This window comes from Saimiri boliviensis, chromosome 13 (genome assembly GCF_048565385.1).
Source record: "Saimiri boliviensis isolate mSaiBol1 chromosome 13, mSaiBol1.pri, whole genome shotgun sequence".
NCBI lineage: Eukaryota > Metazoa > Chordata > Mammalia > Primates > Cebidae > Saimiri > Saimiri boliviensis.
The window spans coordinates 6179835-6195057 of record NC_133461.1 but is presented as its reverse complement, the minus strand read 5'-3'; positions in this window follow the sequence as shown (position 1 = coordinate 6195057).

Below are 15223 nucleotides of genomic sequence, written 5' to 3'. Positions count from 1 at the left end.
CACACACCACAGTTTCTTTACCCGCTCATTGATTGGTGGGCATTTGGGTTGGTTCCACAATTTTGCTATTGTGAATTGTGCTGCTATAAACATGCGTATGCAAGTATCTTTTTCAAATAATGACTTCTTTTCCTCTGGATAGATACCCAGTAGTGAGATTGCTGGATCAAATGGTAGCTCTGCTTTTAGTTATTTAAGGAATCTCCACACCATAGTATAATTCTTACGAGTTAAAACTCTGAAGCATCATTGTACTTATGTAACCTACAGTCCCCTTGTATTCTGTCTACATTGTTAATAAAATACAATTTTGAGCAAAGAAATTTCCAGTGTTTTCCAGAATTAAAATTAATACATAAAACAGGGGCTGGGCATGGTGGCTCACCCTGTAATCTCAGAACTTTGGGAGGCCAAGGCAAGTGAATCACTTGAGATCAGGAGTTCCAGACCAGCCTGGCCAACATGGCTGAGCCCTGTCTCTACTACAAATATGAAAATTAGCCTGGCGTGGTGTCCCAAGCCTATAATCCCAGCTACTTGGGAGGCTGAGGCAGGTGAATCACTTGAACCCAGGAGGCACAGATTGCAGTGAACTGAGTTCACATCATTGTACTTCATCCTGGGTGACAAAGCAAGACTCCATCTCAAAAAAAAAAAAATTAATTAAGTTCATACATAAAACACATTTGTGGAAATAACCAGTGACACATGACAATGGCATTTTTTTTTCTACATGAAGTTTTTCTTTTAATCTGAGAAACTGTTCTTTTTCCTTTATTTTTAATAACACGATTTGGTCTTCAACCTGTAGTTTCATGTTTTGAAAAGGAAATACTGGAATGTATTACAAATGTGCATCCTCACATTTTTGAGGACACACATTGTAATACATTCCAGTATTTCCTTTAACAATGCGAAACGACTAACAAATTAGACTTTCTCCCACTCATCATTTCGCCACTCCAGTTTTCAGGAGCTAAGCACCAAGGATTACTTCTGAGTCAGACGGTCACTGTGCCTTAACCCACCTAAATGACATCCGAAGAGTGTCCCAGACACCTCCACTGACTTTAACATGATAATGCATTTTGAGGTATGCTACTGCAGTGAAGTATAAACCAGTCGATATTTTCTAGAAAATGAATAATAATATTCCACCAGGTTGTATGTCAGAAAGGACTTGATTTAACTTTCTCAAATTTCACCCAAATTTTAAAAAGGAATAGTGTATTCATTGCTACAATATCTGCTGATTACCTACTATGTGCTATGCAGTATTCTAAGGACTTATAGAGGCATGAGCAAACACAGTTAAGGTCTGTCACTTACGATATCTAAATCATAGCAGAAGGAAACTTACTATAAACAAGTATAGAAAGATCTCTTCAGTCATGACAGGTGCGATGCGATGAAGGATAACATGAAGTAGAAAATGCAAGAGTGATAGGGGACGGTAACTTCAGAGAAGATGTCAAAAATGCTTCTCTTAGCAGGTGGCATTCGAACTAAGACCTAAATGATAAAAGGAAGCAACCATGTGTGAAAATACACAGAACATGATTGCAGACAGAGCAAACAGCAGGAGGGAAGGTAGTGAGGTGAGGAAAGTCAAAAAAGTCAAGATATGTGGGGAAGAAAGTATGGCTTGAACGCAGTGAATACAGGGAAGACCAAATGTAAAACCATAAAGATCTTTTGATTAGTTTTCCCTCTTGATTATAGAGTGCCATTGAAGAATTTAGGCTGAAGATACTTTGATATTATATGATTATATTATATATCAAATGCTTATATATTCACTGCTCTGAGAACTTTATTATGGCTTTATTTTTTGTCAGCCTAATTATCACTCTTTGGCATTATGGCACATGTGTGTTTATTTTGTGTCTTCTACATCAGAAAGCAATTTCCATGAAGGCACAGGTTGCTGCCTGTCTACAACGCTGCTGTATTACCATTGTCTATAATAGCACCTTGCACACAGCAGACACTCAGTAAATATTTCAGGAAAAATGAATGAGGAATGAATGTTAAAGACCTGGGAGAATTTTATGAGATAAAAATCCAATGTCTGTTTTGGCTATGATTAGCATGAGATATCTTATTACACATGACCCTGAAGATGTCAAGTAAGCAATTGGTTATATGAGCTTGTAGCTCAGAGAAATCAAGACCACGGGGGGAGAAATAAATGTTGGAATTACTCAGATATATCCATGGGACTTACTGAGATAGTTGAAAGAATTAAAAGAATAATTCACGTAATAGTAACAATAGTAGCATTATTTATCAAGTGCTTTTGACCAGCTGGAAACTCTGTTGGAAAGACAAAACACATCCCCTGGCTTTGATCAGCTCTCTCTTCGCATTTTTGTTTTTAATTTCTTAAGTCATGTCTTACAAGTCATAAGTAGACATCGCTTTAAAAATAATTTGAATGGAAAATTTCCAAAATAATTACCTCCATTCTAAATGAAATGAAAGTTTTGACTCCTTGAGAACATAAAATAAACCATACTTTTTAATGTTATAATAAACATAATAATGGCCTTAAGTCTGCCTTTGGAAGCAGCAAAAATGGACATTGGCAGAATTCATCAATAACTGTCCCCTTCTGGGTCAGAGGCTACATCCGTGCACTAAATGAAAATTTCACATCATGGGATTTTTAACACTCTTTGCCGACCTCAATTCTCTCCCATTCTCATATGACAATCTGGCTGAAAATCTTTTCCTACGAGCTGCATTTTTCTGTCTTTACTTTTATAGTAAAGATAACTTTTACTGCTACTTCCCACACTGCTGAGGAAGAACACAAGCACAATTCCTACTAACTTGAGGAAGTACTTGAATGATGCCCAAGGCCATTCGGTGAAGAAAACGAATTAAGAGGCTTAAGAGCCTGCTTTACATGATCATTATAATCTTATTGCTACTTTTTATAACAATCCAGCAAGCTATATAAACTTTATATATCTTCTATTACTATCCAATGCATTTTCACAGGCTCGCAAACTCAAGTGAGTCATCCACAGACAGAAATCACCAGAGAGGGAACTAGAAATACTGACTCCCACGTGGGTGGTTGGCTCTCCTTCAGTTAGGTTACATAGCAGATCAGAGAGTGTTTCTATGCCCATTCCTGGTTCAGGAAGGTTCTGGCATCTGAAACCCCCCTGAACTTGGTTCAGATGTTTAGTGGTTTCATGGCATTTTTCCAAGCATTTGCTATACTAGATTCTTTTTAAACATTTAGAATCTCCCTGGTTCTCCTGCCCCCACTTGAAACTAGTTGTCCCTGAAAAACTAAGATCAGTGCCCCTTTTATGCTTACAAAGTGAACCTAAGTGGACATTAGATGACCATGCTACTAATTACTAACATGGGGTTCATTTATGTTCACTTTAGCTTGGGCACATTTTACCTGAACATGAAGCAAGCCTTCCCAATGCCAGAAAGGGAATTCTCTACCAACACAGACTTCAACAAACTGAACTTCAATCATGGGGTTTCCTTGAAGGCAGGAAAAGATCTGATTTCCCTAATAATATACGAAGTGCATATTTCTCTTGGTCCAAGAGAATGTCTCGTGTTCACTGCCTTTCTTGAAAAGCCACAGCATAATCTGGTTTCTATAATCTACATGTATTTGTATTTACAAATAAAGTGCCGTGGCCCATCGTGGCTTCTCCACTGGATAAATATTATCAACACTCAGTTCTTAATAAGATGGTGTTTGTTTTTTAAACTAGTTAAGAATCAACAGCCTAAGAATTAAAACAAATCTAAATGCTTATTCAACCAATAAAATGTTAGGTTGGAAGCAGAGGGTCAAGGCAAACACAGCCTAGCAACATGTTACTCCTTGGAGGATGTTGCTGATTGTCAAATATTCACTGTGACACCACGATTTTCTGTGAGGCTCTCTCTGTAAGATAACAATTAGAATGAAAAAGAAATACTTTAAGGAAGGGGGCTTCCTCTTTACACATGGCATTCGTAGTATGTATTGTTGCCCTCAGCAATGCCCTTGTTATAATGACAGCTAAACTTTTATTTATAATGCATTTCATCTTTTTTCCATAAGTTATTCACCATAACTCCTCTTAGACATAGTAATGATAGAATGACAGCAGTAAGAACAAACCTTTATGGAATGCTTCCTCTGTACCAGGCACCACTCTGAGCTCTGCACAAGTGCCAGCATTCATCCTCACTGACACCCTGGGCAGATAGCACCATGATTACCACTAACCTACAGATGAAGAAGTGGAGGCCTCCAGACATCCCATGCTTTGCTGGTGCTCACACAACTAATGGGGGCAGAACAGGACACAGGCCAGGCAGCCTGGCTCCAGCAAGCCACTCAACAGCTCTGCTGTTACTCCATGCTTACTTTTCCCCTTGCCTCTCTCTCCAAATTTACTTTCATCTATAAAATAACATAATGGCAACAACAATAAAATAAAAATGGAAATAAATGCCTTAATGATGCCATTGACCTCTGGCAGCCATGAAGGTGTGTGGACTCCAGGCTCTTCCTGTGCAGTGGGCTACAGGAGACTCTTACCATTTTCACCATGGAGTCCCCTTTCTGTCAGCTACAAATTATATGTCTACAAAATTTGCAAAGAGCACATGAGAAATACTTGGGAAGTTGTTTTTGGGAAAAGTGTGCATTTCTGAAAGGTGCCCCTGAGGCATCCCCCAGAAATACCATTATGCTCCTTTTAAAAGCTAAAAAAAAAAAAAAAAAAAAAAAAAAAAAAAAAAGTTTCACTCCTTCTAATATTGCTATGTACTTATCTGACTGTGGAGGAGAATCAACGAAAGGAAAGACAGAAAATAGAGTAGCAAGTCCTCTATGACATTTTCCAGAGGACTCTGAAGAGCAAGTATTATAAAGGAAGAGGAGAAATGATATTATTGGAAACACTGAGTTTTGGGAGTGCTTTGGATTAGGTCTTGAAGATTTGTGGGGGAAAATGGTTTAAATGAAACTGCTATGAGCTGACCTTTCTGTATAAATTCCTAGACTAAAGATAAATTAGTTTCAAAGTCCATCCATTTAGTTACAATGTAAGTAGTATAATACATAGTATGATTTTAGTGTAAATATAGTATAAGTAGTATATGAGGGTTTTCTTAAATCGTAAGAGAAATGCATATTGTCTGTAGAGCTTCATAAACATGAGTGTAAGATCTAGCTGATGAAGGTGTTTCACTTGTATTTTGCCATGGTGTTAAATACAACTATCATCCTACCTTCCTCTTATCACTATTTGCTAATATTTAGATGACTTCAATAAACACACTTGTAAATGCAACCCAGATTCCACCCACTGATGAAAATGAAGTTTTCTTCACCCTAACAATGAAATGGAAAGCTCTACAAAAACGGCTGAACGTGATCAGAACAGGAAATACATTTTCAGAATAAGTAACTTCTTATTTTCATCATAATGGCAATAACTTGAAAATAGCCCTTTGAAAATGGAAAATGTATTAATGTTTAAATTTATATCCCCAGAACCGTAAAACCAGCATATCTTTTCATAATACTGTGGTCTGAAGTCCACACAGTAATGATGTAAAGTTTGCACCATATACAACATTTAAAATCAATACTATAAACCTTGATCATTTAATTTACTCAACAGAAAGATGTGTCTTTTAAAGGATTAATGACAAATTTTTTTGTACATCAAAAGTGTGACATTTTTAGTGCCTAATATTATTAGTAAATAGAAGTCAACATCTTTCTCATTTTGGCATGTATTTAAATTCCTTAAGAATAACTCTCATATCAGCTGAAAAACAGATCCAGCTCATTAAAGACCAAGACAGATCTGTTAAGTCCATCAGGCCTCTTCATCAGGCCTCTTCAGTCAAATATCAGCCAGAAGTCAGGCATGCCATCCCATACCCTGAGGAAGCCCATGGGCATGAACACTCGCTAGTTGTGATTTATAAACTGATCTCATATGGATAAGAACTTCAAGAGCCCAATTTCTCAGTCACACAAAATGGGGCTAACACTGTGGCGTTTCTCTTATCTGTAGGGTTTTGGTCAGGTTGAAGTGGAATAATATCCCTAAGGCTGTCTTCAAATTATAAAACTCCATTTGCTAACTATTTATATTGCAATCACCACTGACTGGAAAATAAGTCATATCTTTTTAAATCCCTCCCTTCCCTCATGAGTGTTCTTGATGAGGTTGATTTTAGAGAAATATTTCACAATAAAAAGAAAAGAACCCTAAAGATTCAGAGGTTATAAACGCTTTCATTTAATTTTATTTTATAGCCAGATATTATTATTATTAGCATTTGGTTTTACAGATGAGAACACTGAGGTTTAATCAGGGTTTTTAAATGGCCTAAGACTACTCAATACAAGCAGAAGCAAATTCCCTGTGTTTCTTCTGCCTTACACTGAGAAAATCTGACAATATCATGTATCACTGCATTTCATTTGGGTTGAGTGGGTAGGAAAGACACTGTTTCTTAGCAATATTTGGAAGTATCTAAACACAGTAGCACAGACAGCATTAGTCCTGAGCACTTGACTCTCAGCCATGAAAACTGCAGAAGGGATGCCTCCCACAAGGTGAGCTTGAGACCAGTGGGGACTGGGAGGTGGCCTCATGCATCTCTTCACTTTCGCTCTGTGCACCTCTGAGTTTGTGTATGAGATTTCTCCACTCAGAACTTAGTGAATACTCAACAAATGTGTGTTAAATACATCTAGCCTTTTGAGAGCAGGGGTAATTTCAAACATTTTTCTCTGTGATTTGTGATACCTGAAAGGAATGAGAAATCACTTAAATGAAAACTAATGTTAAGGCTCCTTTGAAACTAATTTTTCCATCAACAAAGTAGAGGTAATAACCCCGGATGGCAAGATACTGTGAACAGGGAGTGCGGAGGATGAGGGGAGTTTTGTCATTGCTGTTCTGTATCTCGCCTTATTATTTTAGAGTTGCTAGGTGGGTTTTTTCTAAGAAAAACAGATGAAGAAGTCTACAAATTGCCGAGGCAGAATCTATTTCTTTAAACCTTGTTATTCTGGAGTGTAATTTTGATTCTCATTATCAGGAGAAAACAGCACCAACTGAAAAGATTTTCTTTAATCATTCAATTCATTGCAACATTCCCTCAAAGGAAAAAAAGTCAATAATAATGTTCAAATGTAGCAATTGCAGAGAAGTTAAATACAAAAGTACTTTTGTTCCTTGTACACTTAGAGTGCTTCATTTTTCTTCTGAAAAACAATCTTTTCCCCCAAATTTTGCTTTGACAAGCATCCTCAAGATGAACAGAATAAAGCAAGTCATCAAGTAGAACTCTGTTTCAAATCTCCACATACCTTTATTTTAAGACAACCCTCCTGATTAGAGACTGGGCGGCAGTGAGGTGCAGAGCGAATGGAAGATACAAAGTTAAACTCATGCAAAGATTTAAGAAGGCAGTTTTGTTTTCTAAAGACCTATGGAAAAGAGATGGAGAGGGCTTTTTTTTTTTTTTTTTTTTTTTTTTGAGACGGAGTTTCGCTCTTGTTACCCAGGCTGGAGTGCAATGGCGCGATCTCGGCTCACCGCAACCTCCACCTCCTGGGCTCAGGCAATTCTCCTGCCTCAGCCTCCTGAGTAGCTGGGATTACAGGCACGCGCCACCATGCCCAGCTAATTTTTTTTTGTATTTTTAGTAGAGACGGGGTTTCACCATGTTGACCAGGATGGTCTCGATCTTTCGACCTCGTGATCCACCCGCCTCGGCCTCCCAAAGTGCTGGGATTACAGGCTTGAGCCACCGCGCCCGGCCTCGGAGAGGGCTTTTTAACAGAATAAAGAACAGAAAGAAAATTTGCCAGTCTCTAGGACAGTTCCCAGAAAGGCCAGATATATGTGGATATTATAAAAGTCTGTGAGACTCTGTTTTCAAAAGTGAATGCAGGGACTTGCTTGAGAGGAGAAGCCCCACTGATTTTACAGAGACTCAAGTTCTGACCGCTGGGTGGGCCATTCTCTCCTGGCTGGGGCTGTTTTAAACGCTCCCTTCATGGGCATGCGTCAGCTGAGTTTGGTACAGATTTCCTTTCTGGTTTTTCATTCTTGTGAAGGTGTTTCTTGTGTAGACAGTTGTTAAACTGGTGTCCTTGCTGGAGGGACGATTGATGGAGCTTTCTGTTTCTCCATCTTGTTCTGCCTTCCACCTCAGCATTGATTGTTTTTAATGGCTTCGTGGCAGCTGTGATTTTATCCCTGCCATGTGGGATGGATATTAAACTTCTACAAGGGGAAGAAAGTATTGACAGCATAAAACTCAGGAATCAATTCCAGTTTTACCACTTACTAGCAGTGTGAAGTTTGCCGTAAGTGACGCCTACCATTGTAAGAGGTCACTGCTTAAGAAAGTTGTTCAAAAAATTGTGGGGCTGGGTGCAGTGGCTCACACCTGTAATCCCAGCACTTTGGGAGGCCAAGGTGGGTGGATCACTTCAGGTCAAGAGTTCGAGACCAGCCTGGCCAATATGATGAAACCTTGTCTCCTCTAAAAATACAAACATTAGCTGGGCATGGTGGCACACACACGTGATCCCAGCTACTCTAGAGGCTGAGGCAGGAGAATCACTTGAACCTGGGAGGTGGAGGTTGCAGTGAGTGGAGATTGTGCCACTGCTCTCTAGCCTGAGCAACAGAGACAGACTCCATTAAAAAAAAAAAATTGTAGGAAAATTGCAAAAAAAGTTCTTAGTAGAGGACTTTATATACAGTAAGTGCTCAGTAGGTGGGGACCGGGGTGGAACAAATGGATTTATCTTGATTACTGAATATTTTTTATGAAATCCCACCCCACACACACAAATTTTGTGCCCAAGGCAAATGCCTGACTATCCTTGCCTTAGTGCCAGTACTGGAGCTAATAGATATCAGCTATTATTCTTATTATTTAGGAAGTTTATTTTGCACCTCCTTGTATCCCTAACACCTGAGGCAGAACTCCCAGCAAGTAGTTTAAGAAGGATGGTGAGTGAGGATGATAACACGCAATTTTCTATTCAAAAATATTAATAAAATTATATCATTTAAAAAATTAGTTCAGTTATTGCTAACTCTAAATGAGCTTCAGAAAAAAAAAAGATGTTATGTCATGATTCATTCACTTCTATATTTTATAAGCTTTAAGATAAAGGTAGATTTTAAACTCCAAATTATATAAAAAGCAAACAATATTCAGAATTGGAATTGCTATGGCTTAGGGATACATGGATCATGGGTTGATGTTAGAATCCTATACAAACTCTATTTGGTTAATTAATATTGGTTTGAAATGGTAAATGGTAAAATGAAAATACATTCTACAAAAATATTTGATAAACACTATAATTTATGTTAATATTAAACATTCACATTTCTTATTACTCCTTGATTGTATTATAAAGCTCATGACAACTGAAAAGAGAGAACTTTTTTGATGTTTCTAAACCTTAGAAATATGTTTCTTTGGAAACAATGTATCAGTTATCTTTTTTTAAATACCTACTTTAATTTTTGCAAAGAAAGCAATTTAGACATGGAAAAGATACAGAAAAAGTCTGCCTAAAAGGTTACAAGTGATTGTTAATATAAAAAGTATGAAGGAAAAAGTTTCTATTTTTGGCCCCTATGCCATGTGAACTGACTTCCTTCAGCAAAGATTCTGGATACCAATTTGCCTTTAGATAACATATTTTCTTTGCTACAATTTTCCTTTCTCCCATGCCAATGTACACCCCTGGTGATTAATAATCAAAAATATTTTGTAATAGAAAAGATTTAACTTGTAACAAAACCTATGGAAAAGGCTGTGAAAATTAAAATCAGTATGAAACAAAAATAAGGCTTTTTAAAGACATAAATTTTTGAAACCATCTTTTATACAAAATAGGTCACAAAATGCCAGTAAACGTGCTCTATGACTCTAATAAATTGGTGCATGACTTTAGAAAATGAAGACAGCAATGCTCATTAGAAGTACACATAAGACGAATAGGGACTAGTATTTTCTATTGCAACACTGGATGGTTTTGTTGTTTATTATTTATTCACAGTAAGCCGGGGATGGGATGTAAACTGACCTCACCTGGGACCTCACATGTCAGGGACATGGTATGTTTCTCATTACAGGGAATAAGAAGTTGCAGATTGTGTTAGGGTTCTCCAGAGAGACAGGACTAATGGGATACAGAGAGAAAGAAATAGGAAGAGATCTATCATGAGGAATTTCTTCACATGATTATGGAGGCTGAGAAGTTCCACAATCTGCCATCTGTGAGTTGGAGGCCCAGGAAACCCTGCAATGTAGGTTCCAGTCCAAATCCAAATGCCCAAGGACCAGGTGCGCCACTGTCTGAGGGCTACCATAGACGAAAATCAACTCAAAATGGACTAAGGATTTAAACCTAAAACCTGAATGTATCAAACTCCTAAAAGAAAACACAGGGGGAAAAATTCATGGACCTGATCTAGATAATGACCTATTGAATGTAACAAGAAAAGCACGTGCAGCAAAAGTAAAAATGGAACAAGGGGATTACGTCAAACAATAAAACTTCTTTACTGCAAAGAAAACAATTGGCCGGTGAAGAGACAGCCCATGGATGGGGAGTAAACATTTCCAAACTATATATCTGATAAGAAATTAATATCTGAAATATATAAGGAACTCCTCCGACTCACTTAAGAAAATAATTCAATTGAAAAATTGGCCAAGAGCTTTAATAGACATTTCTCAAAAGGAGACATTCAAATAGCCAAGTGGTATATGAAAAGATGTTCCACATCACTAGTTATCAGAGAAATGCAAATCGCTAACATCTTAGGTATAATGCAATTAGCTTCTAAACTCTTAAAGTGTAAGGAATAGAACACAAACACCTGGCTCATTTGTGGTGACAGAGTTTTTATAATAACATTTTTCAGTAGTCATTTCTATTCAACTCTACGTTTATTCAACTATATGTTTCTCAAGGAATTACTGGATTATAGATGTTCTTTTTCACCCCCGACATTTCCAATCTATTAGTGTCACTACCCTAGATACTCTTCAGACCTGCCTTCAATGCTAAGAAGAAATGTGGATTGTAGACTTGTTCCTTAACCTGCCAGGATCTTCTTTTACACGAACACAAAACTCGATGCATCAAATGTTACACATGTGTCTACTGGTTTGAGAACACCTTCATCACAGCTCATTCATTGGATAAGAGAATGGGTAAAAGCCTAATGTTTCCCTGAAGTTCAAACTAAAAATGTGAAACAATCCAATTTGAGGCTTTAGGAAGATGATGGTTTCTCTACTGTAACTAGCCAATGTTAATGACAAAATGTCTAACAGGAACTTACATAGCTTATGCACTTGTAAATGTTAGGAAATATTTCAGAGAATATGGCTTGAACAATGTATTGAAAAAGAAAACAATGCAGGTTGTGATTTATTTTTACCATAGAGAACATGTGCCTATACTACAGATATAAAATAATTAAAAATCACCCCCACCATGGAATATAAATTTTGTTCAAAAAATTACTTAGCTTCTGTTACAGTTTTACCATTAATTTTCCATCCAAGGCCACTACTCTCATTTTCACTTTCAAACCATCTGACCTTGCCAAAATGCCAGGCATCTTGCTGTGTAGACATATTAAGCCAATGCTAGCAATCCTAATTTGAGAAGAACTGAGAATTCATGAGGGATTATCGACCCCCAAAAAAACATTCCAAGCTTTGAGTAATGGCTGTCTAATGCATTTCAATGAGCCTTTCCTGTTTCATTGTTGTAATAGTTGCAGATTTTGCAAAGGCTAACATTTTATATGTATTTAACATCCTCACAATTTTGTATTAAATGAATAAATGTCTTAAACATCAGTCTAATCAGATTGTTAACACTGTTTGATTATCTAGTTGTGGGTCAGGAGGTTCTGTGAAACACGCTTCTTCATTCAGGCAATAATCCAGCTAGGAAAAGTGGGAGAGCTCTCCCAACCCCCTTTAGAATTCTAGTGACATCAAAATTAAAAGAAGATGAGGAAAAAAGGAAAAAGAAACTCCACGTTTGAATATAAATGCAAATGTAATAACAACACATTAGCAATAGATTCTAGAAATTCATTTTTTTTTAATCGACTTATAGGGTTGGTCACAGGAAAGCAAGGATAGCTTATTAGAAAAAGTGCTAATGAAATTTATTACATTAACAGATGAAGGGAGGAAAACTATATGATCACCTTTCAACGGATACAGAAAATATTTCATAAAATTCAACACTCAATATTCTTAGTAAACTAAAATAAAATGAAAATGTTATCTTCAAATAATGAATAAGCATAAATATTAGGCTGATGTAAAAGTAATTTTATTACTTTCGATGGCAAAAACCGCATTTACTTTTGCAGAGATCTAATAGCACATCGAATCATGAAAGGTCAGATATAATCTTTTTAAAGTCAGGATGAGGGTAAGCATGTCTACTAACATCCCTTTGATTCAACAATAAAGTCATTCACAGAAATGAGATTTCTGGATTAAAAAAAAGCATGTGCATATGCATTTATAATTGTGACATACATTGCCAATTAGCCTTCATGGATGTTGAATAATTTTGTACTTTTTTTTCAGCATTGTATGAAAGGATCTCTCTCCCTGTAGTCTCACCAATATAGCAGGTCATCAAATTGTAAAAATTTTTAGTGAAAAATGATACAATAGGGATTTTGATGCATTTTTAAAATCTATTTTAGAATTCTTCTAAATATGTGAGATGTAACTAATACAGAGTACATCACTCAGCAACTTCACATGCAGCCAGCCCAAGCTTAGCTCCTGACGGTTACTGGCAAGCACACATCCCCTGGGATGTCTGGCTTGGTTGATCCAACCCCACAGGCTATGTGCCTGAAACTGCATGCCAGACTTCAAACAAGACCACCAGAGGAACAAAAAAAAAAAAAAAAAAAAAACCACACTCAACTCAGGCCAGTCAGTCCACAGAAGCATTAGAGATAATTAATTGTTACTCAAAGCACTAAGACATTGGTTAATTATGCAGAAATACATAGCCAAAACACCCTTAACGTGATTAATCAAGAAAGAAAACATTTTGCTAATATTAGGAATTTAAAAAGCCATTATTACAAACCCTACGGATATTAAAAAGAAAAAAATGAAAGGATAGTATAAATAATTTTGTGGTAATAAATTTTCAAATTCAGATGAAATGAACAAATTCCTTGGAAAGCAGAGTTTTCTGAACTGACCCAACAAGAAATAGGAAAGCCATGTTAAGTATTGAATAAATTAAATCTACAATTAAAATCCTTCCTACAAAAACAGTTTTCTAGGTCTAGATGGTTTCAAAGACAAATTCTTCCAAAAGTTCAGAGAATAAATAACGCCAATCTTAAAACTCTTCCAGAAAACAAGAAAAGGAAACATTTAACTGATTTTATAGGGACAAAATAGCAAAATCTGGCAAGAATATTAAAAGAAAGGAAAATCACAACCAATGTTATGTTATAAATATGAACACAAAATATCCTAAAGAAAAAAATATTAGCAAATAGAATTCAGTCATATATAAAAGGCTTTATCACAATTCAATGGGGAAAGAAAAACCTTTCCAGTAAATTATATAGTCAATTGGATATCAATGTAGGGAAAAAAAGAACATTGAGTCATACCTCACATATACACTAGAGTTCATTTCAGAGCACTGAGTCTATTAGACCATCAGAAAAGATACCAAATGTCCATTTGAAATGGATCATAGACTTAAACGTAAGAGCTAAAAGAATCAAGTGTCTACAGAAAGCATCAGAAAAGATCATCATAATTTGGGGCTCAAAAAGATTCACTAAGCAGCATATGAAAACTCACTGACCATATCACAAAACAATAAAAATAACCTTTATTGCAATTAAGGACTTCTGTTTTTATACTCTAAAAGGCTCATACGCAAAATATAAAAAAGAACTTCTACAAATCAGTAAGAAATACACACAAATTCCACTTAAAAACGGCTTTCAAAAACCTTGAATAGATTTTTCCAAATGGGGATATCAAAATTGTTAACAAGCACAAAAGACACTGGGAACTCCAAAAGCAGAGAGAGAAGGAGGGAGAAAGGGGGTTGAAAATCTACCTACCAGGAACGATGTTCACTACTCAGGTGACGGGTTCAATAGAAGCCCAACCCCAGCATTACTCAATGTACCCATGTAACAAACCTGCTCATGTACCCCCCGAATCTAAAGTAATAAGATAAAATCAGAAAAAAAATTGTTCATAAACACGTGAAATAGTGTTCAACATCATCACACGTCAGAGATGCAAACTAAAACCACAATGAAATACCAATGCACATGCACCAGAATGGCTACAATTAGAAACTGTCAACAGCAAATGTTGGAAATGATATGGCACAACTGGAACATTGGCGACTGTAAATTGATACAGCTCTGGGAGACATTCTTCATGGGTCTCTCATTTCTACGTACTTTGTGAGTGAGACCTTAACTGGCCTCTGTTCCAAAGGATCTTTTCTGGGATGTGTGTGTAGCAAACAGCCTTAGAAGTAGGGTCTCCTTCCAGAGCAAAGGGAAGGCATGCTTTTTATCCAGCATAAGCAATGTGGGTTTTCTAAACTCAGAGTGCAACTCACTGGACATCTACCCACTTCACATCCCTCTATGGAAACTGGGACCCAGCGACCAAGCACGAAGATCACTGATGCTCTAGCGATCAGGCAAGAAAATCGCTGATCCTCTGGCTATGACCATGCCTCTAATAAACTGCCTTCATCACTGACCCAGCAGTCTTGTGGATGACATTTTCCCAGGTTAGCACGTTGGCATGCAATAGGGGCAAAAGCTCAGGATCTTCACAGTTCTTGACAACTACTTCAAAAAAACTTGTTGGCAGTATCTCTAAAGCTAAGTATGACCTGCTAAATCCACTCTTTACTGCTATACCCACATTTTGTTGGGTATATACCCAACAAAAATGGGCACTTATATCCACAAAAAGACATACACAAAAATGCTCATGGCAGCTTCTCTCATAATGGTCCAAACTTGAAACAGCCATGATATCCACCAACAGAGAAAGGTTAAATAAATTGTGCTATATTTATACAATGCATCACCTCACAGCAAAGAAGGGAAATAAACAACTGCTACAT